Source organism: Poecilia mexicana, unplaced genomic scaffold (genome assembly GCF_051168715.1).
Source record: "Poecilia mexicana isolate PSO_F unplaced genomic scaffold, ASM5116871v1 scaffold_3, whole genome shotgun sequence".
In the NCBI taxonomy this organism is placed as follows: domain Eukaryota; kingdom Metazoa; phylum Chordata; class Actinopteri; order Cyprinodontiformes; family Poeciliidae; genus Poecilia; species Poecilia mexicana.
The window spans coordinates 33,315,140-33,342,802 of NW_028263372.1; the positions used below are offsets into that span (position 1 = coordinate 33,315,140).

A 27,663-nucleotide genomic window follows, 5' to 3' on the forward strand; every position below is an offset into this window, starting at 1 on the left:
CATGCCTTTGTTAACTAAATACTTCTGTGCCGACTTATTTCAGTGTTAAGTTCGAAGTAGGCTCTTTTCCATTCTCTGGCACGTCTGTACTCCACAGTGACATGACCTTCCTCATAGCAAGGTCAATCACAGGTGGGATACAACATCAGCCACAGTCCTCCAGCCTAATTCTCTCTGGATGGTTTCAGTTCTGCTGTCAGTTTTCACCTCATCGACTACATGTGGATGTTCTCCATCACTCTGATGTCATGATAGATGGCTAGCCAACAATGCAGAGAAGAAGCACAGTGAGAGCGAGAGAGAGTGGGAGAGGAGAAGTGATCTCTCCTCAGACTTTTTATCGCTCTGTTTCATCATGGAAATCACCTCATTTACGCCGAGCACTTCTCCATTCGTCTCCTATTGTCAGCAGCCAGACCTATTTTCTGTCTGCAACAGCGGTGAGCGTGTTTGTGTGATCATCCGAGAAGCTCTGGACAAAGCAGCGAGATTAACTCATGCAGGTGTGTTTGCCCAAGCTGAAGGCACACTTCCCACACTTTAGCTGATTTGAATGTATTGTTTTAGTTCGGATCTGACGTACAGGAAGTTGTCATTTTCAGATTCGCAACGTGACTTGTTCAACGTCAGGAACAAGATGAGACTTGATCTGTTGGTACTGTCAAGAAAGTCTTCTAACAATGAAACGATGCATTTACGCATATGAAATGGTATTTTAGTTGAGGCGGCACAGTAGAATCAACATGAACACAGGAAGAGGAAAAGCTGGTCAGAATTGATAGGAAGATGGACGAAGGCAGTCCTACGAGGTAGTCCTGGAAGAAAACCCTGTTAGAGGCTGCAGAAGACGTGAAAACACCAGTAAAATTCTTCTTCAGTAACACAGCAGCCCTAACCATGCAGCCAGAATGACAACGATCTGGGTGAAAACAGTTCCATGTGTGGAAATGGTCAAATTTAAGTGCAGACCAAAATCTAATTGAGAATCTGTGGAGCAAATCCTCAGTATGTGGATGTTAAAGGCTGGAAGAGACACTGTAAAAGACTTGAAGCTGTAATTGCAGCAGAAGGTATTTCTATATTGTATACCCAAAGTCACTGAATAACAATGCAAACAATTTTTTGATTATATATATATATATATATATATATATATATATATATATATATATATATATATATATATATATATATATATATATATATATATATATATATATATTTTTTTTTTTTTTTTTTTTGGTAAAAAAAAACAAAAAAAATATGTATTATTCTTGTTCCACTTCACCATTTTCTGTTATGGTGTGTTGGTCTTTTACATAAGATCCTAATAAAGTTTATGGTTTCAAAGTAAGAAAATGTGCAAAAGTACAAGAAGAATGAATACTTTCAACACAACACATGCACTCTGTTCTTTATACTCGATCATTTCTTATCCATTTCTCCTTTTTTTCTGCTTTCATTCAGAAAAATGAAAGCAGATTTCATTTTTCTGCTTTCTGTTTAGTCTACTGATGTGGTTTCTTTTCTTTGCCCTGTTGAGGCCGTGCTTTCTGACAACAATAGCAGAAATATGATCAAATTTTTCAGTTTGCTTCATCAAAGAAAGGAAGGTATGGTTATTACTAATGTGGGAGGACGAACAATGACAAATTCAGGCATATAAGTTGGTCTTCAGTTCTCTGGGTCTGAAACTGGGAGCAGAGTAATGACTGTTCTGAGTCATAAGAAAATGCAACAGTAGCCTCGTTTCCATTACAAATGTCCACAAAACGTTGTTGATATTCCGTTAATGTAAAAAAAAAAACAAAGAAAAACACTATTTCACAGTGTTGCAGTGTTTCATTAAAGAAATGCCATTGAAATCACACGAGTGTTTGTCCATGTGTCATTAAATAACATGCCTGCCATCATCCGCCCTCCTCTTCCTGTCGACTTCGTCTTTCACGCCAGTAGTAACATCTGATTGTTCATCACATGACTGCGTGACATGAAAGAAGTGTTTCCATTACAGCTTTGCAAAATACACCATTAATAGAGACAAAAAACCACATCATCCAAGTGTGAACACCTTTTATCAACGAAAGTGAGTTTTTGAAATTGGCGTGTTTCCATTAAGCAAATTTATTTTTGTAATTCCAATTTAGCTTAACTTGTTAAGCTAAACTGAATCAATTAGGATCAATTTGGATCAAGCTCTGTTATTACATTTAAAGACAGCTTCACTGTGCTTAAGCTATAACAAAAACACTTTTAAAACAATTAAGAGAGTTGAGTTTTTTTAATGAAAAAAGTAACTTATGAAAGGCTCTGTATTTCACCTAAATAATGTTTGACAAAGAATAAACTTTTTGTCTGTCTCTCAAGAAAAAAAAAAAAAGAAAAAAAAAACTAATGACAAAAATCGACTTTACAAGGAGCGCTGCACAGTCCTCAGCTTTATATACTAGGAATCTAATCAGTGCCTTGCTGCTCCTGTTCCATGTCAGGCTGAGGGTCTTGTGCCTGGGAGGCTGTAAGAGCTGCTTAATGACATGAACACAATTAATAATTCAAAACAAACCTTAGGAGGGCCTAAACAGGAATGTGACAACGTGCTGGTGGCTTCAGTGAATTGTATGGAAGCAGCAGCATGGTTCATGGAGTAATGTGACATGACAGCATTCACCTCGGATGATAGAGAATGGAGGAAAACTATCAAAACGCTTATAAATATCTTATGTAGGCTCTGAACAGCGGATGGAGGGGGAGAAGAATTTCAGATGTACTTCAGCTTCTCCAGCAGAGACCCATGCAAAGATGACAATTTGTGTTTACTGCTGTGCATTCTCTGTGTGTAAAAAGGCCTGTGAATGCAACACAGTGTGCAGTTACAGCAGGTGATGGGAATGGTGAGTTGAGGCAACTAGTTACAGAAGAAAGTGTGAGAACAGTCGCCCCAACGGGACGAAAGAATTTCTCTTTGTTGTGTGTGTTTGTTGCCTGTACTGAAAAATACAAGCTGCAGACAAACAGAAGGTAATGAAAATAAAAATGTACACAGCACAGGCCAAGTCCTATTTACCTTCTGGCATGGGAAATTAACACTGCTCCAATCCTTTTCTGCAGGTTGCAGCATGGTGAAAACCCCCAGGTCAGATATTATGACAATACATGGGACTGTTCAGCTGTGAGCATGGTACACATGAGCATTGTACAACAAAGATCTGCAGGAAAATTAGATAGGAAGGAAGAAGACCAGGCAATAAGAACAAAGATTAAGAGTTTTGTGATGAAAACTCTTCAGGGACACCTTCATTACTTTGTGTTTATGAAACAATAAGTTGCTTAGTACTTGAGTATAGATTGATTGTTCCTGCGGATACAAAAATCCTCAACAACTTTCTATTTTTCTAACGTTGATGTATTAACCCCAGATATTATATTCAATAAACCTTCTTCATATAAAGTTTGTCCTCCACATTTTGACATGTCACAGGTACAAACTTCAAAGTTTTTTAATGGGAATTTCATGTGATAGATCACTGCTTTGTGACACAAAACAAAGCAGCAGAAAAATGGTAGGAGAACGGAGGAAAACGTGCTTATGGTATTTATTTTTATTTATTTTTACAAAGAACATGATACATTTGTATTGACGCCTCATTCATTCAAATGAGACTCATTGTGATGGAGATCATTTTATATAAATTAGCAAAAAAAGTACTGTCTAATATTAATTTTCCTTCAACTTCTAGCCCAGACTCGATTAATTATGTAGACAAGGATGTGGATGAATAACTTTATATTTGCTTAAAGCAAATGTGAAAAACAACCCCCCGCCCCCACCCTGTAATTTACTGTACAGTGGTGGTCAAGAGTTTTTTTTGTGGTTATTTTCCTCAAAAATTACTGCAATTTATAATCTAAAGTAATATAAAACACAAAAGAGGGAAGAAGAGTTGTTGTAAACAACTAGTACCATCTCAAGTCATTCTTTGAGCTCAGCATTAATCATGCTGGTTTTGAGGTTGTCTTCTGAACCAGGTTAGCCCTCTGCAGTCAGCCTGTGTGTCTTCTGCCTTAATTTAAGTCTTTTCGACTTTGATGCTGCATCTCAGAGGATTAAACATCTCCCAGTGGACAGGAAGTGTGCCTCTCACTTTGTATCTCACCACTGGCTAAGAACAGACCGACAAGACAAATATTGATCACAGGAAGTTCTCCCTTCACCCTGCAGCCTCATTTAAACCAGCCTTATTGTTTCCAGATGAATCCCCAACCACAACCCCCCGCTGATTGAATTTAATGCATGCTGCTACCTTCAAAGCAACAACTGTTGCTTTTCAATTCCTTTCACTTGAAATTTATCTCCACAACAGGCTACAAATAAGAAAGAAAATCTATATCCTTCTACCCCAGCATGACACTCCTAAACTATAAAGAAACTAGAAGAAAATCATGAAGAGCAAGGACATAAATGGTGCATTCCTGGTGGTCTGGGACATGAAACCACTTGAAAAAGTCAAGGTGATAAAATCATATTTGAGGCACATGATAGACTGCACTCAGAGTACGTAACACAGTGACACCGAACTTGATAAAGGTAAGAAAGAGAGTGTATGTGGAAATATCTGAAGCTTAAAGCTTCATTTTATCACAATAAGTTTGTAATGTCTGTGTTATTGCTGTAAGAATAAAATGAAAAGTAGAGTAGTTACGTGTGCCAGTGTGTGATGTGTTTTCTTCAAAATAAAATAATTCAGTCCTGATGTTCTTACAAAGTGAATAGGAAAAAAAATGAAAAGGATAAGCAAAGTTTTTTTTTAAAGCAGGAATAGCTGAAGCCTTATGTGAAAAGTAGAAATTGTGGTTACTTGAATTCCCTGCTCTGTCTAAACCAGGGGTGTCAAACTCAATTTCACCGAGGGCCACTTCAGCATATTGGCCCCCCTCAACGGGCCACATTGACGGTACAAATCAGGAGTGCATCCCTGCTAAAACACCCCAGACAAAAGGTTGACTTCCTCTCATTCAGTTCTGTAGAGGCTTATAATGAGTCAATGGTCCAGGTGTGTTAGAGAAGGAATGCATCTAAAGCTGCAGATGGTAGCTCTGGAAAACTAGACTTGGGCAGCCCCAGCATAAATGTATAAAAATACAATGTTAAAAATAAATTAAACACCTCATATTGTTAAATAACTGATTTTATGTATTGAAGTTTTAAATATTACATTTGAGTTTCCATGGATGTAAAATTGCTGCTCAGTTTAAAAATTGCAATATTTAAATCAGTGTTTAAAGGTAAGCAACAAATAATAAAAACAAGTCACATGGGCAGACATTATAGACTTTACGCAAAAATTTAGTTTCAGAGGCAACTGAAATCAATTAATTAAAAAAATCCTTTCTGAATATCATCTCATGGTCTCTGAACTAAATGCGTCTTTCTGACCGGAGCTGACAGCGTGTTGAAGAGTTATGGACCGGACGCTTTGGAGCGTCTGGTTAGGAAGCGCATTACAAACCTTTGGTTGAAATGGCGCGTTAAATTCAAGTCTCCATTACAGACCAGAGAAAACTAAAGAGAATGCAACGTTGTGTCAATCCATTTGAGGAGCCGGTAGTTTATCTGGAGGAAATAAATGACGATGCAGAAGTTAATTAGACTGTAACATGCGCAGTCCGCTGCTCAACCACTGCGGACGTGGCTCCGCCGCTGCGAAGAATTAGAAACCGCTGGGAGAAACTCATCCAGCGGATTTAACAAATGGAGCCTTCTTGGTGCAAGTTACCCAGGAGAGCGGCGCTCTGGAGGAGCTGCAGACGTAACATCTGTCCGTTTCGGAGAAGCGAAACCACGCAAAAAATCCTGGTAAAAGCGCACACCGGACCGCACAGGCTAAAACATTCACAGAGTTCAGTTGATCTGTTTGGATCAGACAGATCCAACTGACTGATGAATTAGCGCAGATTTTTCTGCAGATGGGAACAAGGAGGAAGTGCGTTCAGACCCCAGCGGGTGAAGTGATGCTAACTTAAGTAAAGTCGCTTAATTTAATTTATTAAATTAAGCGACTTCACTTCACTTATTAAGTGGTTTTTGTCACTACGAGAAAATGTAGATACATTTATCTGCTTAATTTGTGGTGGGATCTGGATTGTAATTTCAGGAATAAAAATTACGGTGGCCCTGAGGTGCAAAACACTACAACATTAACGAAGCACAATTACAAATTACAAAATCACTACAACATTAACAAAAACACAACGACATTAAGAAAAACACAACGACATTAACAAAAACACAACGACATTAAGAAAAACACAACGACATTAACGAAAACACAACGACATTAACGAAAACACAACGACATTAACGAAAACACAACGACATTAACAAAAACACAACGACATTAACAAAAACACAACGACATTAACGAAAACACAACGACATTAACGAAAACACAACAACATTAACGAAAACACAACGACATTAACAAAAACACAACAACATTAACGAAAACACAACGACATTAACAAAAACACAACGACATTAAGAAAACGGAAAAGGTAGGTCCCAGTGGAGACCTAAGGAATCGCTGATTGGACTACAGCTCGTTAGAAAACGGAAAAGGTAGGTCCCAGCGGAGACCTAAGGAATCGCTGATTGGACTACAGCTCGTTAGAAAACGGAAAAGGTAGGTCCCAGCGGAGACGTAAGAAATCGCTGATTGGACTACAGCTCGTTTTACTTCTGAACCGGAAGTTTTTCTGGAGACCCTTTCCACAATGATGTCAGATAATGGGCGCCGTAACTCGAAGAGATGTATCTTTACTTCTGGTGTGATTTTGCCTCGGGAAACCTGACTGAAAAATTCACGGATACTCATTAGCTTAAAGATATACTAAAAGGTAAGGTTAATTACAACAGCATTTACGTGTTAGCCGTTATTACTCATTGTCAATCCACCATTCTCTAACTGTATATATAATAAACAGCCTCCGATCGGAGAATAAACCAGCTGGCAGCTGCTTTAGCCACAGTTAGGAAACATATACACGCCTGCCTGTCAGTGCTGTGTTGTTAAGTTTCACTAAAATCACTGACATCTTCCAACAGTTGTTTAGAAAAGCATTTTAAATATTGACTTAAGCGCTATCTGCCAAATAATTTACATATTCTGATGTGATTCATAATTTCTCATATTGTTTTGTTCATCTTTCTCAACAGTAGCCTACCTAGCCTACCATATCTGGGATGGTCTTGTTCCTCTGTCCATGGCAGGTTCAGTCAATCAGCTGTGGGACATCTGCTGCCTAACATCAAACTATCATGAGCCTCTTGATTTAAAAGGAGACAAACCAGTACAGAGCCTCCCTGCTCCTGCAAGTCACACTTCTTGGATGAACACTCAATACTGCAGCTGTTAGAAATGAAATCTTTGTGTATCTATCCTTTAATTAATATCAATATGTATCTATTAATAAATTGATGTTGTGTAGAGTTCTGTAAAAACTATTGTAAATAGCTTCTCTTGAGTAATCTACATATGTGCAACTTTTACATTTAAATTGCTTTTTTTGTAAATCTTACACATCTGGCAACGAAGTATGTGGAGGAGAGGAAATGAGAAAGGAGAGGAGCTTATTAAAGCTGCCATTGTGGAACAAAGACATAAGGTTTGTGACCGTTTCTTGCAAACATTAAACACTGTACATGGATTCATATATATAAATAGATAGATATATATATAGCTGACTGTATATATACAGTCAGCTATATATATATACATACTGCAGCAGAACCCTCAAGCTCCCAGGGCTCAGAGGATGAAAGAGACCACCTGCGGAGGGTGAGAAGGGAATTTTATATATATATATATATATATATATATATATATATATATATATATATATATATATATATATAACATTACACAAACATAATTATCACAGTTAACAATTTAAGTCATTGATAGAGAAAATTTATTTACAAACGGTATATTTTTATTTTAACAGTATGTACTCAGGGTTTACAACTTAAGAAGACATCCATGTAGGATCCTTGGCGGGTGCCAGTCTGCAGTGAACTGGTGCCAGTCTGCAGTGAACTGCAGTGAACTGGTGCCAGTCTGCAGTGAACTGGTGGGTGACAGAGCCAATGGTAAACTGTAGTGAGCAGTTTGAAGCAGAAGTCCCACCATGTGATCCACAGGGTTTTCCTAGCTGAGCACAAACTTCATGCACTTCGTTTCCACAGGCACCACAGCAGAATCAAGTGTAACCTGTTAAAAGGGATATAAAGGTGTTATTCCTATATTATCAATTTTCTACTGCCAAGTCTACAACCGCAGGAAAACAAAGTAAAAGAAATTTATCCTTCTAATCATAACCTTTGATAAATATTCATTGGAGAAATGTGAAGTTAATGAGCTAATATATATTGTTATGGCCACTCTTGCATCATAATAAAGTCCAAAAAAAATGCAAGAGTAGTCTTTTAGGAGGTTTTCAACTCACTCAAAGAAAAAATGAAAAGCACTCGCAGAGACTTCTCCTGTTTGAAAGGGGTTTCTTTTACTTATAAAAGTAACAAAAAATAATGTCTGAGTTGACTTCAAATATAAACGTTAATTTGTGGTACAAAAACCTTTTCACTCCTCACTCCTCCACCAAACAATCAGATCAACCCCAGCAGCTGCTTCTGCCTGTTAATCACTGCAGGAGGCTGACTGACAAGGAAGAGGGTCTAAGCAAAAATAAATACATAAATAAATATACAATAGATCTATCATTCACATAACCTAGATCTGCGAAAATTAATTTCGCAAAAAATAAATTAATCTAATGGTTAATAGGCTCCAACATATGCGAGTAGAGCTCATCACATTCCTCCAATGAAACTTTAATATCTATCTATCTTCCTACTCGTGTCTCTATCTTAGCAAGAGTTTGACTTCTCAGTTTAGCATAACTGTCAGGTTTTGGACTTGAGACTACAGGTAATGTCGCTACTGAGAGGGTGGTGAAACTAGCGTATGACATGAGGAGGGTGACGATAATGCATTTTACGTGACAGGCGGCAACCCCAGTCTATACTATAAAAATCTGATTAAGATTAGAGCCTAAATACGTTCTATTTCCAAAACAGAAAGGCTACGTAATGTTAGCCAGCTAACAAATTACTATTGCTAAGTAATTCCCAGTAAGTCAATATTTAAAATGCTTTTCTAAACAACTGTTGGAAGATGTCAGTGATTTTAGTGAAACTTAACACAGCACCGACAGGCAGGCGTGTATATGTTTCCTAACTGTGGCTAAAGCAGCTGCTAGCTGGTTTATTCTCCGATCGGAGGCTGTTTATTATATATACAGTTAGAGAATGGTGGATTGACAATGAGTAATAACGGCTAACACGTAAATGCTGTTGTAATTAACCTTACCTTTTAGTATATCTTTAAGCTAATGAGTATCCGTGAATTTTTCAGTCAGGTTTCCCGAGGCAAAATCACACCAGAAGTAAAGATACATCTCTTCGAGTTACGGCGCCCATTGTCTGACATCATTGTGGAAAGGGTCTCCAGAAAAACTTCCGGTTCAGAAGTAAAACGAGCTGTAGTCCAATCAGCGATTTCTTACGTCTCCGCTGGGACCTACCTTTTCCGTTTTCTAACGAGCTGTAGTCCAATCAGCGATTCCTTAGGTCTCCGCTGGGACCTACCTTTTCCGTTTTCTAACGAGCTGTAGTCCAATCAGCGATTCCTTAGGTCTCCACTGGGACCTACCTTTTCCGTTTTCTTAATGTCGTTGTGTTTTTGTTAATGTCGTTGTGTTTTCGTTAATGTTGTTGTGTTTTTGTTAATGTCGTTGTGTTTTCGTTAATGTTGTTGTGTTTTCGTTAATGTCGTTGTGTTTTTGTCAATGTCGTTGTGTTTTCGTTAATGTTGTTGTGTTTTCGTTAATGTCGTTGTGTTTTTCTTAATGTCGTTGTGTTTTTGTTAATGTCGTTGTGTTTTTCTTAATGTTGTTGTGTTTTTGTTAATGTCGTTGTGTTTTTGTTAATGTCGTTGTGTTTTGGTTAATGTCGTTGTGTTTTTGTTAATGTTGTAGTGATTTTGTAATTTGTAATTGTGCTTCGTTAATGTTGTAGTGTTTTGCACCTCAGGGCCACCGTAAAAAATAGTACATGACCGATTTTTTTTTTTTTTTATGTTGTCAGTCAAGATAACGTTTAGCGCGACCTGCCGCCCTGACACCAACTCACACACATCTTCATTCACAGTCTTACTTGTAAATTGATTTTTCTTTTCTTGGACGTTTTGATGTTAGCTTGTCCATGTCTCAGTTTTATTCGCTGGGAAAATCAATAAGCAGCTTGAGGTGACTCTGCTGCTCTCTAGTGGCAAGAAGCCGTAATGTTGGCTGGTAACAATCGGAATGCATTGTGGGAGATGTAGTTTGTAGTCACTTCGTGCTCAAAACCTATTTTAAGTCAATCATTGGCCTATAAAATGCTGGGGGGCCACATGTGGCCCGCTGGCCTTGAATTTGACACATGTGCATTACGCCATAGAACTGCCAATTGGTAATTGAAGTAAAGTAGCTTCGATTTCAAAGAAACCATTGAAGTCGATTGGCAAATGAACCATCATGAAAGAGGAAGGCTCTTGTTGTCTCACTGCACCCCAAGAGATGCATAACCTACAAAAACCATTTCTGTCTGGTTTTGAACCAGAGACCTTTTGCATGTAAAGCAAATGTGATAACCACTACACTACAGGAACTGAACTTCTCTGCTTTGTTTCAGTGTGAGGTTCCAAAGTTGATAATGTGAGATGCAACATGAAAATTTCAATTGAGGCTTGCACTCGCATGCCTGGATTCAGAGTACAGACCATGACACCACAGAACCCTTGTTGACCTTTAGTAAACACCTGTGATGAATAGAATATGCAAAATCTGTTTCTGCCTGGCTTCGAACCAGAGACCTTTTGCATGCAAAGCAAACGTGATAACCACTACACTACAGAAACTCATGCTCTTTGCAGTGTTCCTGGTAGATGATCCAAATTTTGTTAGACTAATGTCAACAACAGGCATGGAACAATTTCAAATACTTATACCACAGATCCTCTCAGAGAGCACAGTAACTTGGTGAACAATCTGTCAGACTTATGACATAATGTGCCTAATTTCACATTACAGTCCATAAACTAAGCCTGGGATCAAAAAATTGTATTGAAGCAGAGACAAATAATTTTATAAAATAAAATCAATACTTACAAATAAAAAAGGCTTCAAAAATAAAATTAACACGTTAAAAAAAATCTCTGAAATACAATCAACACTTGAAAATTAAAAATGGTTCAAAATAATTTAACACTTCAACATAAATAATGGTTCAAAAATACAGTCAACACTTCAAAATACAAAATCTCTGGAAAATAAAATATTATGTATGTTGTTTTGAAAAACATTAGAATCTAAGCACTTTTATCAAATCTCCATAGTGGTAAGATCATGTAAATCCATGGAAACTCAACAGTTTGTAAGGTAGGTGAGTTAGCTCAGCAGGTTAGAGCACAGTGCTGGTAATGCTAAGGTCATCAGTTCAAACCCCGTATGGGGCAATTCATGTGTAAGGTCTTTCCAACAATAAGGGTTCAAAAACACTTCAAAACAAATAAGGGTTCAAATATAAAAACACTTTACAATTAAAAATGGTTCAAAAACAAAATAAACACTTCAAAACAAATAAGGGTTCAAAAATAAAATCAACACTTTAAAATAAAAACTGGTTCAAAAACAACACTTCAAAACAAATAAGGGTTCAAAAAAAAATCAACACTTTAAAATAAAAACTGGTTCAAAAACACTTCAAAACAAATAAGGGTTCAAAAATAAAATCAACACTTCAAAATTAAAAAGGGTTCAAAAATAAAATCAACAGTTCAAACTGTATAATTTTTTTAGTAGTAGGCATGCTGTTAATGGTTTTAACCACAGTGCAAAGCAGCATCCGTATCTCTACAAACATGAAGGGAAACCTGACCAATTCATGTTAGCCACTGTACTAGCCTAGCATAATACCACCACTTCCTGGACCTAAAATTATCTCGTTATAACCAGATACGCATCTCATTAAAACGACATACTATCACGTTATAACGAGATACGTATCTCGTTAAAACGACATACTATCACGTTTTAACGAGATACGTATCTCGTTATAACGAGATAGCGATCGAAAAAAATTTTTTCCTGCTTGATAGCAATGCGCTTCCATATGTTAGCTTGTCGATGTCTGTTTTATTCGCTGGGAAAATCAATAAGCAGCTTGAGTGACTCTGCTGCTCTCTAGTGGCGAGAAGCCGTAATGTTGGCTGGTAACAATCGGAATGCATTATGGGAGATGTAGTTTGTAGTCAATTCGTGCTCAAAACCTATTTTAAGTCAATCATTGGCCTATAAAATACTGGGGCAGGCCACATAAAATTAGTTTGACACATGTGGTCTAAACTGATCCATTAAACAGCACAGATATATGAAAAATAAGTGCGTTGCCCAAAATATTTAGCTTTTTTTTATTTACTAGAAAATAAATAGAAATGAACATAAATTGAGAACATATGTAGAACTGTGATGACTTTGGAGCACATTCATTATTTCATGAATATAACCTAAGGACATTGTTTGGTCACATTTTATGACATAAGGCATAAGGATGTCAAAAACTGTCATAATCCATGACTGTGTTTGTTTTCTGATTACTTCTGGGTTGGTTGTTATTGTCATCAGGATTTGTTCATATTATTGTATCCCCTTGTGTTTTGTTTCATATTTCTTGTGTTCTTTCATTTTATGTTCATGTCAGGTTTTTCCCCTGTCTGTCATTTTGGGTCAATGTGTATTCTGTGTTTATTAGTCTCCTTCCTCGTGTCAGTCATCTCTCACAGCTTTTCAACATTCCCCTGATTAGACTCACCAGTTTCCCATGCCACTGATCACATCTCCTGGTTTCCATTGTTCTCATCTGCTCTCCTTGTAACTGGTATGCAAGTCTTTGCTCTTTGTTTTCATTAGAAACAAATTAACTCACTCTGCTGCTCTCAAGCAAGCTCACAAATCATGACAGAAACAATCACCTGCTCCATGTATAGACATTCACATCTCTGAGTTAAGTACATGTGTCTTTGGTAAGATTTGGAGGGTTTCTGACTCTTTCAATTAGATGTATCGGAGTAAAATTGGCGGAATACAAATAAACATTATACTTTCAGATTTTATTTGTAAAAAAAAAAAGATTAAATACCTTTCTCTTCACGTATATTTTTGCTGGTCTGTAACATAAAAATCCAATATAATTCATAAGACTTTGTAGTTGTAATGTGACAAATGAATGTGCTTGATACTTTAATTTTAATAATTTTGTAGCTTTTCACCTGAAGAAGATGAATCAACTTGTTTTATAATGAAACCCATTTTTATGAGCCTATGTATTGCAGAAAATTACAGCTTTTCTTCTTTCAAGAACCTTTATAATTGTTATATTGTTGGCACAAAGAAACATAAAATTATCAAAGCTGGTTGGCTTGTCATATTCTCATTATGGCAAAGCAAATAAACATAAAACAGCAGCATATCCTCTTAAGTAGAACAAAAAGCAAAAACAAAATGTAAGAAAAGCCAATAAATGTGGAAAAACCTAACAATTTATGCTGCATAAATTAGAAGACCAGTCTCCTAACAATATGCATTTTCCTGTTGGCAAAACCATAAAATTGATGGGAATTATGAAAATTACCATGCTTTACAGAAACTAAAACTTATTTTCAAGGAAGGACACAGCCAACGTTGGGCTTTGTTTGACAAACAAAGGGCCTTCCACTGTGTCTTGTATGCCTGAAGCGATGTGAATTATCTGTTGGAATTCGCTTTTCACCAATTTTCAATGTGCATTTGCAACCATCCCTGCTCTGTGTAATTGCTGAGAGGAAATAGCTGCAGAAGATCCATTTACCAGCATCACTTAATTAGGACTGAAAGGAGCGAAGACTTGACAGAAACACGTCTGCGTGCTGCTGGAGTCGTTTCATCTTCTTTAGCTTTAGGACGTTAAGTCAAAGTGGACTCCAACATTTCTTCAAGGAAGGACAATAATTCACCACAGATGAAACTGTTTCAAAGCAGTGAAATAAGATCTTTCATTGGTGAGACATTGCATTTCTGAAGAACCACTGATTTATTTGCAAATCAACAATTTGTAAGTCACAATTTAAAAAGAAATGACATCATCTTGTTAGAAGTTTGGAATAATGCGTCCCCCTTGAAAGTATCTACTTATAAAATCCACAGGATTCGAATTTCAAGAATTGACTGTTAAAACTTCAAAACATAAAATCTGAAAAATCAAAATTGACAAAATTTTCAGCAGAACTTAATTTTATTGAGTTTGTATAATTAACTTTTATTTGATAATGAAGAACAATTTTGAATGCAAGTGCATTGAAATCTGTCTAAAATGAATGGATTGACTTTTTTTGCTAAACGGCTTCAGATGGTGTGTTGTGAATTGAATTAAATCAAATATGTTCCACAGATCATCAAACAACCCAGGGTGGAAGTTGGCTTCCAATTTACCAAAGTAATAAATATACTCAAATTATAATAGCACAATCCACATATCGTCTGACTTTATATTTACACAAACAGATTTAAGGTTTTTAAAAACACAATATTTAATTAATCCACGGGCTTCCCAATGTTTTTAAGTAAAGCAGGAAATTAATTGTGGAAATGGTCAAAAAAACCAACAAAACCACAAACTCCCTCTATAAACGCCGCAAAGCGTCGTGAAGCATAAAAAATAAATATATTTCAGATGACAACATGAAATTGCTTGTCAGAACATGTTGGTTTATAGGTTTGAAAAAAACAGCTAATGCTGCAATTTCTCTAGCAAACTGCCTCGCTGGCACATCTGACCCTGTAACCTGCAGGATTGTTGGAGAGCTCTCAGCGGCTCAGCCATGCCCTGCAGCTAAAATTCTTAGCTTTTTAACAACATTCTTTCTCAAACTGAATGAATCCATTATGCTGTTCTTGATGAGTTTTGCTGGTGTAGAAACCTGAGATTTTCCAGGAAAAAAAAACAAAACATAACCAGACATGCGTTTCTCAAATGACATTAAACACACTAAAAGGGACATCAGTTTTGAACAAATAGTGAGTCTTATAGTAGTTGGTCTGCAGTTTTACTCACTTTATCAAGTCTAAGGACTCCAAAGTGACTCTATTCATAGATAAATGAATAGATACGGTTAGACGGCTGCTGGGTATTCCAACCACCAAATCTATAATAGTACTTATTCTTCTGCTCCCTCCAAAGACTCTTTCACTATCAAGTCTGGATTCTGGCTGGGTTAGTCTGAAGCATTCAAATTGGTGAAAAAACAAATTGGTGAAAAAATTACTTAATCTAAATTCATCAGGAAAATGAATAAATATAGACTTAACTGCATTAATACACTAACATACCTAAAAGTTTTAGGTTTAAGGTCGGCTGATTACAATCAGCTTTCTCCCTGAAACAGGAAGTAAGTCATTTAAAAGCACAGGAGGGAAAACACTGTCAAAATAAAACAGACGCAATTAATTCTGGGAAAACTCAACCATTATAACTAAATAACACAAGCAATGGCAATTTTATCAAAATACTTTGTAAAAAAAAGCAAAAAAAAACAAACTTAATATCCACTCAGTTCCTTTAAGATGAAAACAATTAAGTTTACTTCTGCAGCTTCACTGACTGTACTAAAAAAAAAGTTGTGGCAACACAGAAGGAGCCCTTCACGTTTTCTTCCTCTATCACTTGTTGAATTGTGACACGTTTTTTCCAAAATAATTATCTAGCAGTGAGCCAAGAGCTACTTGTTTTAGTCAGTTTTCATATTTTAAAAGGTGAAAATTGATCAGTGAGCTCCAGTCTCCTCAGTGCCAGGATGTGAAGCAGCTGATTTAGCGACAAATCCCTGGAACAGTCACAAGACAGAGAATCATTTTCCCATATTTAAAGTAAAAGTAACTTTAAAAACAGCTACTCTTTGCAAAACATTTAAAAAAATGACAATCAGAAATGCAGTGTAATGTCAGTGAAATGGTGCCAATTTTACATTTTTATTAAATCATTGATTTGTTAGTCAAAATAGATCAAGGATGCAATAACAAACAGTGTCTTTTATATTTGATAATTTCTAGTTCTAAAGAAAAAACAAGGCTTATTATGAGATGCATGTTTGTTATGATAAATTACTGTATAGGAGGAAGCAGCCTGCATGAAGCCAAAGGCATCTTCTAATGTTCCAAACTAGACGAAGAGAAAGAGATGTCCACCAATGAGAAAGCTAAAAAGTTTCATTTGCAATAACACTGAAACTCTTACCCAAGGAAGTGCCGTCTATTTGAGCAATATTAAGAACATACAGTGAAAGTTTAGCTACCTATTAAACACTAAAAACTTTATGTAACACTACACCTTAATATAATTTTTTTTTTTTTGTACCTGGTAGTTTAACCCTCCTGTGATTTTAGTGGCAGATGTCAAGGTCAGACAGTAGAGAAGCGGGGGGTGGGGTTTGCTTGGTCAGATCGTCAGTTACCAAAATAAAAACTCAAAAGCACAAATGGGGTCAGTGCAAACCTGCCAGAGTGCACACAAGGTAAAAAGCTTGCGGGCTCCAACTGACCTTATCTCTTAAGACCGTGGGAGGGTTAAAAGTGGTCATAAGGCTTCTTATGACCACTGGTGTCCAGAGTTTTCTTCAGTAAAGATTGCAAACAAAGGAAAGCTGAGAAGCAAACAGCCAAATGTAGGTTTAGTTGGCCTCTTTAATATGACATATTTACCAAATAAATAGTTTTATTGTATTTACACTAAAAAAATCAAAACTAAGGTATAACAGGATTTCATTTAAAACTTTATTTTTGATTCTTGATTCAAAATGTTAAGCAGAAATTTGACATTTATGAAAAACTATTAGGCCATTTGTTATTCTGCACTGTATACTACTGCGTACCCCCGTAAAGTAAAGAAGCTGATATTTGGTGGGTCGTCGCTCAGGCTGTCTGCTCCGGCAGAGCCTGCAGTCCTGTCTCTCTGGCACCATGATAGAAACATTTTAAACTAATTAAATGACAGGTTTTGAAGCCAAAAAACTACCTTGACCCTCGTAACTGGCTCATATCTAGTTACTAATCACATATCGGGCACTTGATAGACTTCAGAGGCACAGCCTCAAGTGGGTGTGTGGGCAGAATGGGCTGAAATGAAGTGTGTGAAATTACATTTAAGGAGAGTAACTGGATTTGAGTAGGCTAAAACAAGTAAGTTCCTATGAGGCAAGGCAATAAGCAGGGAAATAAAAAAAAATTCTTGGAAACCATGGGAGCACAGCAGTTAGAGGTGATGCAGTGTTGGTCTGAGTCATTCATTAACTTCTAATTTTTATGGAAATTTCAATTAATAAAAGCCTTGTGCTCCATCAGGAGTTATTTTTTTTCCTGTACAATATAAGTGCTACACAAAGTAGCATGACTCAACGGTTTTGACTGTTCATTCTTTCAAACGTGAAATAAAATGTCACCTGTGTGTACACAATGTACTTGATAAGAAAAGATCTCCAAAGTGATGTAATACAGACTGCATCCTAAATAAACATTCATCTGGGAGGAAAAGTTAGAAAAGTTGTACAAGCATTCTTGTTTTTTGGTTGATCTCCACAGTTCAAAAGGACGCTGAACCTACTCTGTCGGTTTCCTCAATTTTTCCTTCCATCTTTGTTTCCATTCATCACTGCTTCGTGTCTGCCTGAAGGTCAGCGGTAAAACTCCACATGCATCCCCCTCTCACTTTCTTTTCCTGTTCAGTAGACCTTCAAGATAACCCGCCTGAGTCTTACCGTCTTATCACCCACCAAAATCTATTACAGCTGACCTGCAGTTAATGTTGGATCAAGTTGAATCCCAGTAACACGTTTAGGATAAAGTAAAGATTGTGTTTTGATTTAAGCAAAGCTAAAAACACAGACAATAGTAAAACAAAAACAGCAGCTCACTGCTTATCTGTTTGCAATGCAACAATATGTTGATTTGACTGTGAAAAACTGTGGCAAGAGCAATTACTAATAAAGTTAGTGATGATTTTAGCTACTCAGAGCAACAACTGATTAATATCCAAACAGCTCTTAGTCCGTGTCAATTCCTGTTTTATGAACACCTGCCTGGTGAGGTGTGGTATTATACAACACACAAAAGCATCATCAAACAACAACCACTGCATACAACATAGAATGACCACAAACAGAGAAATTTAGCTGCAAAATACTTCAACTTCCAGTGAAAATACCAGAGTAAAGACAATAACAAACAGGCGAATAACCTAAAAAAAAAAGAGGCGAATAGAACAATAAGAAAACACATAAAACTAAGACAATAATTATGATGACATGAACAAATAATACAACTGAAACACCAATATATAATGAAAATAAACAATGCAGGGTCATCACTATCAGATATATCGTAGCTGCTTTGACGAGTCAGAAGTCTGTTAAAGTCAAAACAGAATCCAGCAGGTTTAAATCTTGTGAAAATGCCTTATCAGGCAAGTTTCCCCTAAAAAACATCCTGTCGAAACAATAGAAACAATCCTGTCGAAACAATAGAAACACTCACAGGAAACGTCAAATTCGTCTTGCAGAGGTCTCACTTCCAGTTTAAACCATTTTAAACTGGAGGTTTAGAATGGTTTCGCCAAGAGACGGTTGCTCTGTCCCTTTGTCAGCTCATCAGAAAAACTGTTGTGGTGCTACAGGAAATCGGAAAAGGCCTCAACTAAAAGAACAAAAATACCTGTTGACTATAAATCTTCTGAAGAATGTTTGACATATTTCCAAAAGACACTATGACTTATAAGTCCTTTCTTCAGCCACAAAAGCAAGTCAGACCTTGTGATTACTACCTTAATTTGAAGCATTTTGGTTATGAATGTCACAATCTAAACCTCTATGCATAGGGGCAGCAGTCTCTGTCATTTCATAAGTTTTGAGGATTTGTTTTAAGCCCAGTATGCTCTGCTCTGAATTCTGGCTTTTTCTGTACTTCTCTTGAGACGTAATGAACAGATGCATCAAAGCTGGAACATCAGTCTGAATTTGTTCATGTGTGAGAAGAACTGTGCTGAATCAAAGATTATTTGGTTTTCATTCTACATAAATTGCAACTCTTCTATGCAACCTGTCAACCTACAGGTTCTGATTAGTGTTTGCACCTAGTCAGAGCTCCACCTTCCTGCAAACTGTGCAAGGCAGAAATTCCACCTATCTGAAATAAATAAGTAATGAAGAACACTTACAGCGTCTTGGGACGTGCAATGAAAAACAAAACCTCATAAGACAGAAATGTGAGTGAAATGGGGCCTTTAAACTCTCCAAATTTTGAACCCACAGCTGTGACAGGCTGAATAATTCATAACCTGAGCATGACTCCATCTGTAAACAGAAAAACTGAGCAGCTTTTACAAGTACAGTGCTTGCACACTTTGTTGAACTCTGAAAGCTTCAAAAAATATATTTGATTATATGCAATCAAAACAACTGCACAACTATTAAAAAAAAATCTATGTAACTGTGTGTAAGCTTTGGGCTGAAAAATCAGCAATTATTCAGCTTCTTCAATGGAGTCTCTACTATCTGCTGTTTGAATGGTGAGCTCAGTCCGCTGAGAAACCACTTGGCCAAAAAGCAAATGACAGAATATTATAAGATTAGTTGAAGACATCTAGCCTATGTGGCTGAAACACTGCTTTAAAAAATACTCCTGCTCAAACAGCACCCACAATGTATGCATTGCCTACCAACATACAGTTTGCACACATATCAGTTGAACACTTCTGGAAATTTTTTTATTTTTTTAAGCCCATTATAATTATTAGAAATTCTAAAATTTATGCAGATTGCAACTTTTTATTAAATATTGTACAATAAATGTGCCACTATTAATCAAAAATAGTAATAATGAATTAAGAAAATTAAAATAAGAAATATATCTTTGTAGGGTCTGTGTTATTAAACTGTCACTTTTTCTTAATGCATCGTTTTCCCCAAGAGGCATTTTTTTGGGGGGCGGGGGGGCGGGTAGGTAAACCTGCCTCTTCAGTAATTGGTACCAGAAAACTGGACTTGCCGATCATCGCTTAATTTTATTCTTCAAAGTTAAAGTCAGCGACAACTCCACACGGAAGAGACTATGTCCATATATGGCAATGAGAAGAAAGGAAGCCCATCTGCCCTCAGACCGGTGGCAAAGGAATCACTTTCCATCGTAGTGCGGGGCGTGTTCTTACTATTCATAGACCGCAAACCCGAACACACAGGTTACACATCTCAGGGAGTTTCTTAAAGTAACAACAGGTTTACCTGGGCAGATATTAGAAATGCGACTTGCAGAGTCTGAGGATGAGCTAGAGCAGCTCCAGACAGATGGGGACTCAGAGAGCGACAGCAGCCGCAGCAGTTTGGACGAGGACTACGTTCCCAGGGGTCTGGGCCCCGGATCAGGAAAGTGAGTTTTTCACATATGCAAAAAGCTGTGCGTGGACTTATTGCGGTCTTGCACATTATGAATTGTGCAATTGCAAAAACAAACACAAATTTGTAGAATCATGACCAGTTGGTTTGCAGGCGCAGCCGAAATGCACCGCAGAGGGATTGTCTTTTGTTTTTTGTTTTTTCACCCCAACATTTGGGGAGGGGGGAAGGGGGAATTTCAGCACAGTGCAGGCTACCGGTTCAGCAGAAGGGCCGCAGTTGTCCAGAGCGGTTCCGAGACTGAGTACTTCGTCGTGGTTCTTTATCGAACTGTGTGGAAGTGCAAGCTCTTTGTGCACTTGCAGCTCCTTTTGTCCTGCACTAATCTGCGCACATAAACCTGCAGGAAAAGCGCATGTGACCCCCGCATCGATGTGGATGGATTGGTTCCGCTAAATAAACAAGATCTACCCTCATCTGTAATGCACAGATGCACACAGTGAAGGGTGGTTGTTTTAACTAGAGGTATCGAATAGAGAACAGATTTTGATGTGCATTTGAATGCGTTACTTTGACCTGGAGGAAAAACGCGTCCTTAAAACAGCAGTACATAAACCAACAACTTAGTTTCGCCGTGTTTTCAATGTGCTATCTTAATACATTTATCAATAAGGCCTCAAAAGAAATGCATTTCCCATTAGCTGCATGACCACATAAGATAAGATGCACTGATTCGGTTAGGCCAGCATGTATCATCATGGATGAGATAAGAATGTGAGATTGGGTGAAACAGCAGTCCAACCGTTTGAAACACACATGTTCTAACTTTTGTATTTATAACCTGGCCTTTGAATAGAATGTTTCTGCTGGTTTTACGTGGACTTTAATAATAAATAAATAAATAAAAAATAATTAAATTTAATTTTGATTAGATCTGAATGTATGGTATCACTATTATCCAAGCTTTATTTTTATCTTTAGGCGGTAGTTTATAGGGTTGTATCTAAGATGATCATATTTAGATATTATCTAGGGAGATAGTTTAAGACCAGGCAGGTGCAGTCATGAAAAACCTGGGCTTGTGTGGACTTCTGGAGGCTATGCATGAGTTATGTAGGTGCAGACAGAGTAAAGATGGCTGATCTTTACTCTGTAAAGTATCAGCTGATACTTGTCCACTCAGAAACACTGTTTCTTCAAATGGCTCGAGACTGTTGCTTGCCTCTTCAGTAACATTCCACTGCTGTTGCATTTTCCTTTTGGTGTTCATGCTTGCTGAGATAATGCAGAAAGAATTGGCCATCTTTGCTCCAACTGTCTGGACAGCAGGGGTAAAAAATTAAAATGATCACATCATCATTGATTGTGATAAATTGCTTATGATAAATTCATAGTAAGAAATGCATTTCTATTAATGGTGTTTTTTTTTTTTTTTTTAAAAAGCTAAACTATATTGTCAGGATTGCCATTTTTACTAATTTTTCTACCTTGTATCAATAAATATCAATAAATTTGAAAATATGATTAAATTAATTTACTGTGTACATTTTAGCAATAGAAATCACTTTGTTGTCCTAAAGAAGGATGTTACAAATGGTTAAGTTTTTCAATAGCAGTATTTGTGTTTGTGGTGCTTTGATTGCCGTCAGTCATACAGATATCTAAAAATGAAGAAATGCATAGTAATGTTAAAGTTATTATTACAATAGTGCCACAAAATATCACAATAAAACTAAGTCCATGTTTCCCTTTGCATATTGATGCTGTGCCCATTTGCTGCTGCTGCTTCTTCATCTTAGTGCACTTTGTTAAAAAAATGTTCAACAAGACATCTTGCAGCAGCCACATGCTGCCAAAAGCTCTGCTTCTCTTCAGAGCTTTCGGCATCACCAAGTTCAGGGTGTGCATCACAGATCGTATAAATGTCCACTTATGCTTTCCTGCCAAAACCTTCACTCCTGCTACAGTATCAGCACTATTATCATGGACAACAGTTTTGACTTTCTCCAGTAGAATGTCAAACCACTCTGCAATGTTTGCTGCTGCGTGTCGTTCTTCCAGTGGCATTGTTGTCAAGCTGTGGGACTCCATTTTATAGTCCTCCCCAAGAAACTGTTATGCCTCCAAATAATTGTGCTCTCAGTCTCTTATAGAGTGTTTTTAGTGTTTTTCAACTTGTCTTTGATTTCTTCATACATTTTCACCACCATTTTTATGAAGTAAAATCTGGAAGGAAGGACATAATTTGGGAGGCGATGACTCTGCTGCAATCAAAGTAGCACTTTCAGTTTGTACATCGAGTTCTGCAGGCTTATCTTACTGTAAATGCTAAAAGTACACTGCTGCTTAATTATTTAGTTTGATGCTTAGCTATAAAATATTACAGGATTAATTTTTCACACAACTTATACACTATTACTCAGTGCCCTGGTAGGTGGCCACTATGATTAGTTGATAACCATGACATTAGCCAAAATACACCTCATTGTACATCTGTAACATGACAAATTATCACTCATTTAGGAAAACAAACGATATCTGTTGGCAGCTGCAGATGAGCTCGAGTCACACAGCGGCTACTTTCTCTTCAGGTGCTGCAGATGTCTGTTTGTTTCAGTAGCTAGTAACTCAAAATGCAGTGGTGAAACTTCACACAAAGCAGACCTTTTTCAGTTTCTGGACTGCTTTATGTCCTCACCTGTCCCAGGAGGACAGCGTCAGGCAGGTAGCCTGACAGATGACCATCTATAGTGCTGGTTCAATCTGGTTCCAATACATGTAGTACTCTTACAATTTAGAGTGACCAGTTCATTTAATATCTATGTTCTTCAATTTTTAGAAAACCAGAGGGAAAACCATCCAAGCTCTACACAGGCCAGAATTTGAACTCAGGGCTTCTTACTGCGTAGCTACAGGGTTGAAGATTCAACCATGCAGTCCGGTTGTATAAACACTATGACATAATATTACATTCACTTCTCAGATTCCTTAACCTTATTCAGTGTTAAAATATTTATACTCCTGCTGACTCATATTTAAACTTAATTTTTATTGTGTTTTTGAAACTTTATCTGTAAGATTTTTTTTAATCCAGTCAGCTAATCTACATAGCTGACTGGAAAATAAAAATAAAAAATAAAAACAAACGACCTTGAGTTTTACAAAACGAGACATAATGAATCTTATTCATATCATTGGGCCTCAAGGAGACGTGCCTCTTACTCCAACCTAATCTTAACTGCTCATTACAGAGTGAACAGCTTCACAGGAATGGCTCTGTGATATACATAATTAAACCTGTTTGTCAAGTGTATGCTATCAAGTGTTTCCAAGAGAAATGAGGGACGATAAATGTCATATCCATTTAGGTCTGAGTCAGACAATGTGGCCACTGTTATTGTTTAATACAATGTGGACTTTACAAAGAGCGTTTGTTTTACTTTTACAACATGGACTGCTGCATCGAGTCCAACAGACTGCAGAGACAGAGGCTGAAATTATGAATATCATAATAGGCATGGGCTTGTAAGCTGAAGTAAAACCACTGTGGTTTGGCATCATGGCATTAACTCACACACAAAAGAAATTTGAATTAATCTTTCAACTCATGATAAAATACATTTTTGTGATATTAAAATTTTATTGTTGCTGTCTAACTGATTCATAAACCAAATTACAATTTAAAAAAAACCTTGATATACCTTGGCAGCTGGCCCAAACCTAAAGCATACATCTAGAGCTCTTATCAATACTGATACTGAATGCAAATGAAGACAAACATTTACATTTAAGACAACAATAAAGTATGTTTGCTCTTATTTTTTATACTGATGGGACTGAACATAGTTATAAATCGTCTGATGGTGTTCCAGCTTTGTTCAAAGAACAGTTATTACCTTGTATATCATTAACCCTCATCCATCTCCTTGTACAGGAAAGCCTTCACTGATGAGGAGAGTTCAGCTGCTGAGTGGAATTGTAGCCCTGCAAAGAGAAGAGCTTCAAGGAGGCAATGTCGCTCTGTGTACGCCTCTCCACTGTCATCGCCCCTGACGTCTGCATCCAAGACATGGGAGGGGAGACGGACTTGTAGAAAGAAGGTCAACAATGCAACCACACCCAAAAATCGCTCCTCCACTCGCAATTCTCGCAAGAGACTCTTCAATCCAGGCAGGAACACTCAGAGCAGGAAGCGCCAAAGACGAGACTTGGGGCCAGACAAAGATGGAGATGATGGAGACCGCTGGCGAAATATTGATGAGGAAGACGCCGAGCCTCCTCAGGCACGGTTCCGACCACAGAGGGATGTAGGTCCTCAGCTGAACAGAACAGCTAGTTACACACCGCTTGAGCTGTTTCAGCTGTTCTTCACTACTACGGTAATTGATACACTGGTAAGAAACACTAATACATATGGGGAAAAGAAATGCCAAAGCCAGAGGGAAAGCTGGGTGCCTGTTACAGCAGCAGATATGTATTCTTACATCTGCCTTGTCCTCTACATGGGCATTGTACCACTGAAAACTCTGAAAGAGTTCTGGAGAGGATCTACACTATTCAGTCTGCCATTTCCTGCTTCTGTCATGCCTTGCAGACGTTTCCTAGCCATATCCCGCAGCCTGCATATGAATGATCCCGCTAAGGAAGCAGCTAACGACCAAAAGAAGGGAACATTGGGTTATGACAGACTCTTTAAGATAAAGCCGCTGTATGAGCAGATCCTGGAAGCCTGTCACACTCACTTTCACCCACACCAGCACATCTCTATAGATGAACGAATGGTGGCGAGCAAAGCAAGGTTCGGATTTAAGCAGTACAGCAGAAATAAGCCAACGAAATGGGGATTTAAGCTCTACGTGTTGGCAGACTCAATATGTGGCTACACCTTGAATTTTTTTGTTTATGTCGGAAAAGATGGGGAACCCACAGGGAAAGGGATAAGCTATGACGCTGTGATGAGACTACTGAACATTCCCTTTCTAGGCAAAGGCTACAAGCTCTATGTTGACAACTTTTACACTAGTCCAGCTCTGTTTCTTGACCTTCTTAAAAGGAAAATCTGGGCCTGTGGCACTATTCGCTCCAACATAGCAGGTTATCCCAAAGAAAAAAACAACATGCCGGACAAAACACCCAGAGGAACCATTAGGTGGATCAGAAAAGGGGATCTGCTGTTTGTTAAGTGGTTTGACACCAGAGAGGTAACAATGTGCACCACTATGCACAAAGCTTACAGCAATGATATGGCAAAGCGGAAAGTGAAAAACAAAGACGGACAGTGGACAGTAAAGCATGTTCCCATTCCAGGCTGTGTCAAAGATTACAACAAGCACATGGGGGGTGTTGACTTATCCGATGCACTTATTGGCTATTACAATGTCCTTCACAAGACACAGAGATGGTACAAAACCCTGTTCTACCACTTTGTTGACATAGCAACAGTAAATGCCTTCATCCTCCACAAGGAAATGTGCAAAATGCAAAATCGACCAACAGGTACACAGAAACTCTTCAGGGAAAAACTCATTTTGTCCCTGGCTCAGATAGGCTCTACTCCCCGCCGGGCAGGCCCACAAAACCTTATGCTGTCCATCTTTCCGTTTGGAATGCCCCCAATGCCTCCAATGAACATCAAGCCTGGTGTATTAACCACAGTGCCACCGTCCTCCTCTTCTGATGCGGTGCTTGGCTCGGCTCCTTCCTGCCCTGTGGATGTCAGCCAGAATGCTTCCACTGGTGAGGCAGCTGTTGCAGAGTGTGATGTCCCAGGTTTAGGGCACCTGCCTGCTTACTTTTTTGAACAAATGAGGAATGTGGCCTCCAGAAATCGGGCCACCGCTGGAAGGAGGTCATGTGTGGTCTGCAAGAGAAAATCACCCGTCTACTGCAGCACTTGTCACAAGACTCTTTGTTTCACAACTCTAAGAAACTGCTATAGTAAATGGCACAGAAGTAACAACATCTGTGTCTAATAATGAACAAAACTGACTAAAAGGTACACCTTTAGCAATAGTTTACCCTCATTCTTCCTTTTTTGAAAAAAAAAAAACATCCCAGAATACCGAGCGTTACTTAGTAGTATTGTTTATGGTCAAGCAGCATACTTAAACAGTTATAAAGATAGTGTCCTCACACTGTACTAATGTGAGGAAAGTAAGTATTTCAGGCACTGCTAATTTTTCCCCACTTACAGAAAGCAGAGAGAGTTGTGATTCTTATGGTAGATACAGCTCAAAATTTGAAATCTTCCATTTCATCTTTAAAATCCTTAGTATCGATGCATAGCTTTAGTAATTCATGTAGCCTAAAATCAGAAACTGGAAGAAAATAAAGTTATCCAGAAATGAACATATTTCATTGCTACATATTGACATTAGAAAGGAACATTCATCAGAAATCCTCTTTAGTCTCAAGAGGACATTTGTACTTGATGCCTAAATTAGAAGACAACACTTAATGGGGCAGCACTCTTGCTTTTTTCTGTCTACAACGGTGCTAATTTGGTGGTCTTTGGCCTTCATCAGACATGCACCATTTGCTCTTAAGAAGATTAAATGATATACATTTTATCCTGTCACCATGTGTTTTACAGCAATGACACAACTGCTGCCACTTTAATAACAGAGTGAGAACCTTAGAATTTTATACTGAAAACTGTAATATGAGCACATTTCTGTAATAAGTTAACTAACATCCAAACAAGCATCCACTTTCATTAGCATGGGAGTTTATGTCAGTATACACTAATCTTTTTGACTTTGATCAGCCGTCCATGACGCCTGAAATTACATCACTACTGCTCAATAATGTGAACTTCCTTCAGCTGGAAATTTCTCACAGCTTTAGAGTAAACATACCTTTTATTTTATGTCAGTATAAAACTGCCAACCTTTTTGTGCGTTGGTCCCCCAGTTTGTATTGTAAAGTTTGTTTAGGTCTGTTTCTTACTTGATATCTGACCTCAGGGGTTAAGCATGAAGCTACTTTGCTCTCAGGTAGTATTAAACTGTGTAAATATGGACTTTGACACACTAAGGTTGAATACTGCTGTAGACCCTGACAACTTGAAACACGCATACGGGATTGTTATGCCACT

At 37.7% G+C, this 27,663-nt stretch overlaps 1 protein-coding gene, 2 long non-coding RNA genes, 1 other non-coding gene and 1 pseudogene across 4 annotated transcripts in view; 1 reads left to right on the plus strand and 4 right to left on the minus strand.

The window, feature by feature from the left end:
• Positions 1-27,663, minus strand: part of LOC106933741 (protein kinase C-binding protein NELL1-like) — a 234,328-nt gene that overhangs the window by 82,854 nt on the left and 123,811 nt on the right. The gene's annotated exons all lie outside the window — the stretch shown is intronic.
• LOC148160282 (uncharacterized) lies at positions 6,764-8,801 on the plus strand. Its single transcript, XR_015762562.1, has 4 exons — positions 6,764-6,894; positions 7,214-7,662; positions 7,783-7,835; positions 8,002-8,801. It is a non-coding gene; the product is annotated as an uncharacterized LOC148160282 (long non-coding RNA).
• LOC148160283 (uncharacterized) lies at positions 7,952-10,816 on the minus strand. The gene is made up of 2 exons (XR_015762563.1): positions 9,426-10,816; positions 7,952-8,267 (listed from the first exon to the last, which is right to left on the minus strand). It is a non-coding gene; the product is annotated as an uncharacterized LOC148160283 (long non-coding RNA).
• On the minus strand, positions 10,943-11,015 carry trnaa-ugc (transfer RNA alanine (anticodon UGC)). Its single transcript has one exon. It is a non-coding gene; the product is annotated as a tRNA-Ala (tRNA).
• LOC148160285 (uncharacterized) lies at positions 21,747-22,777 on the minus strand (annotated as a pseudogene).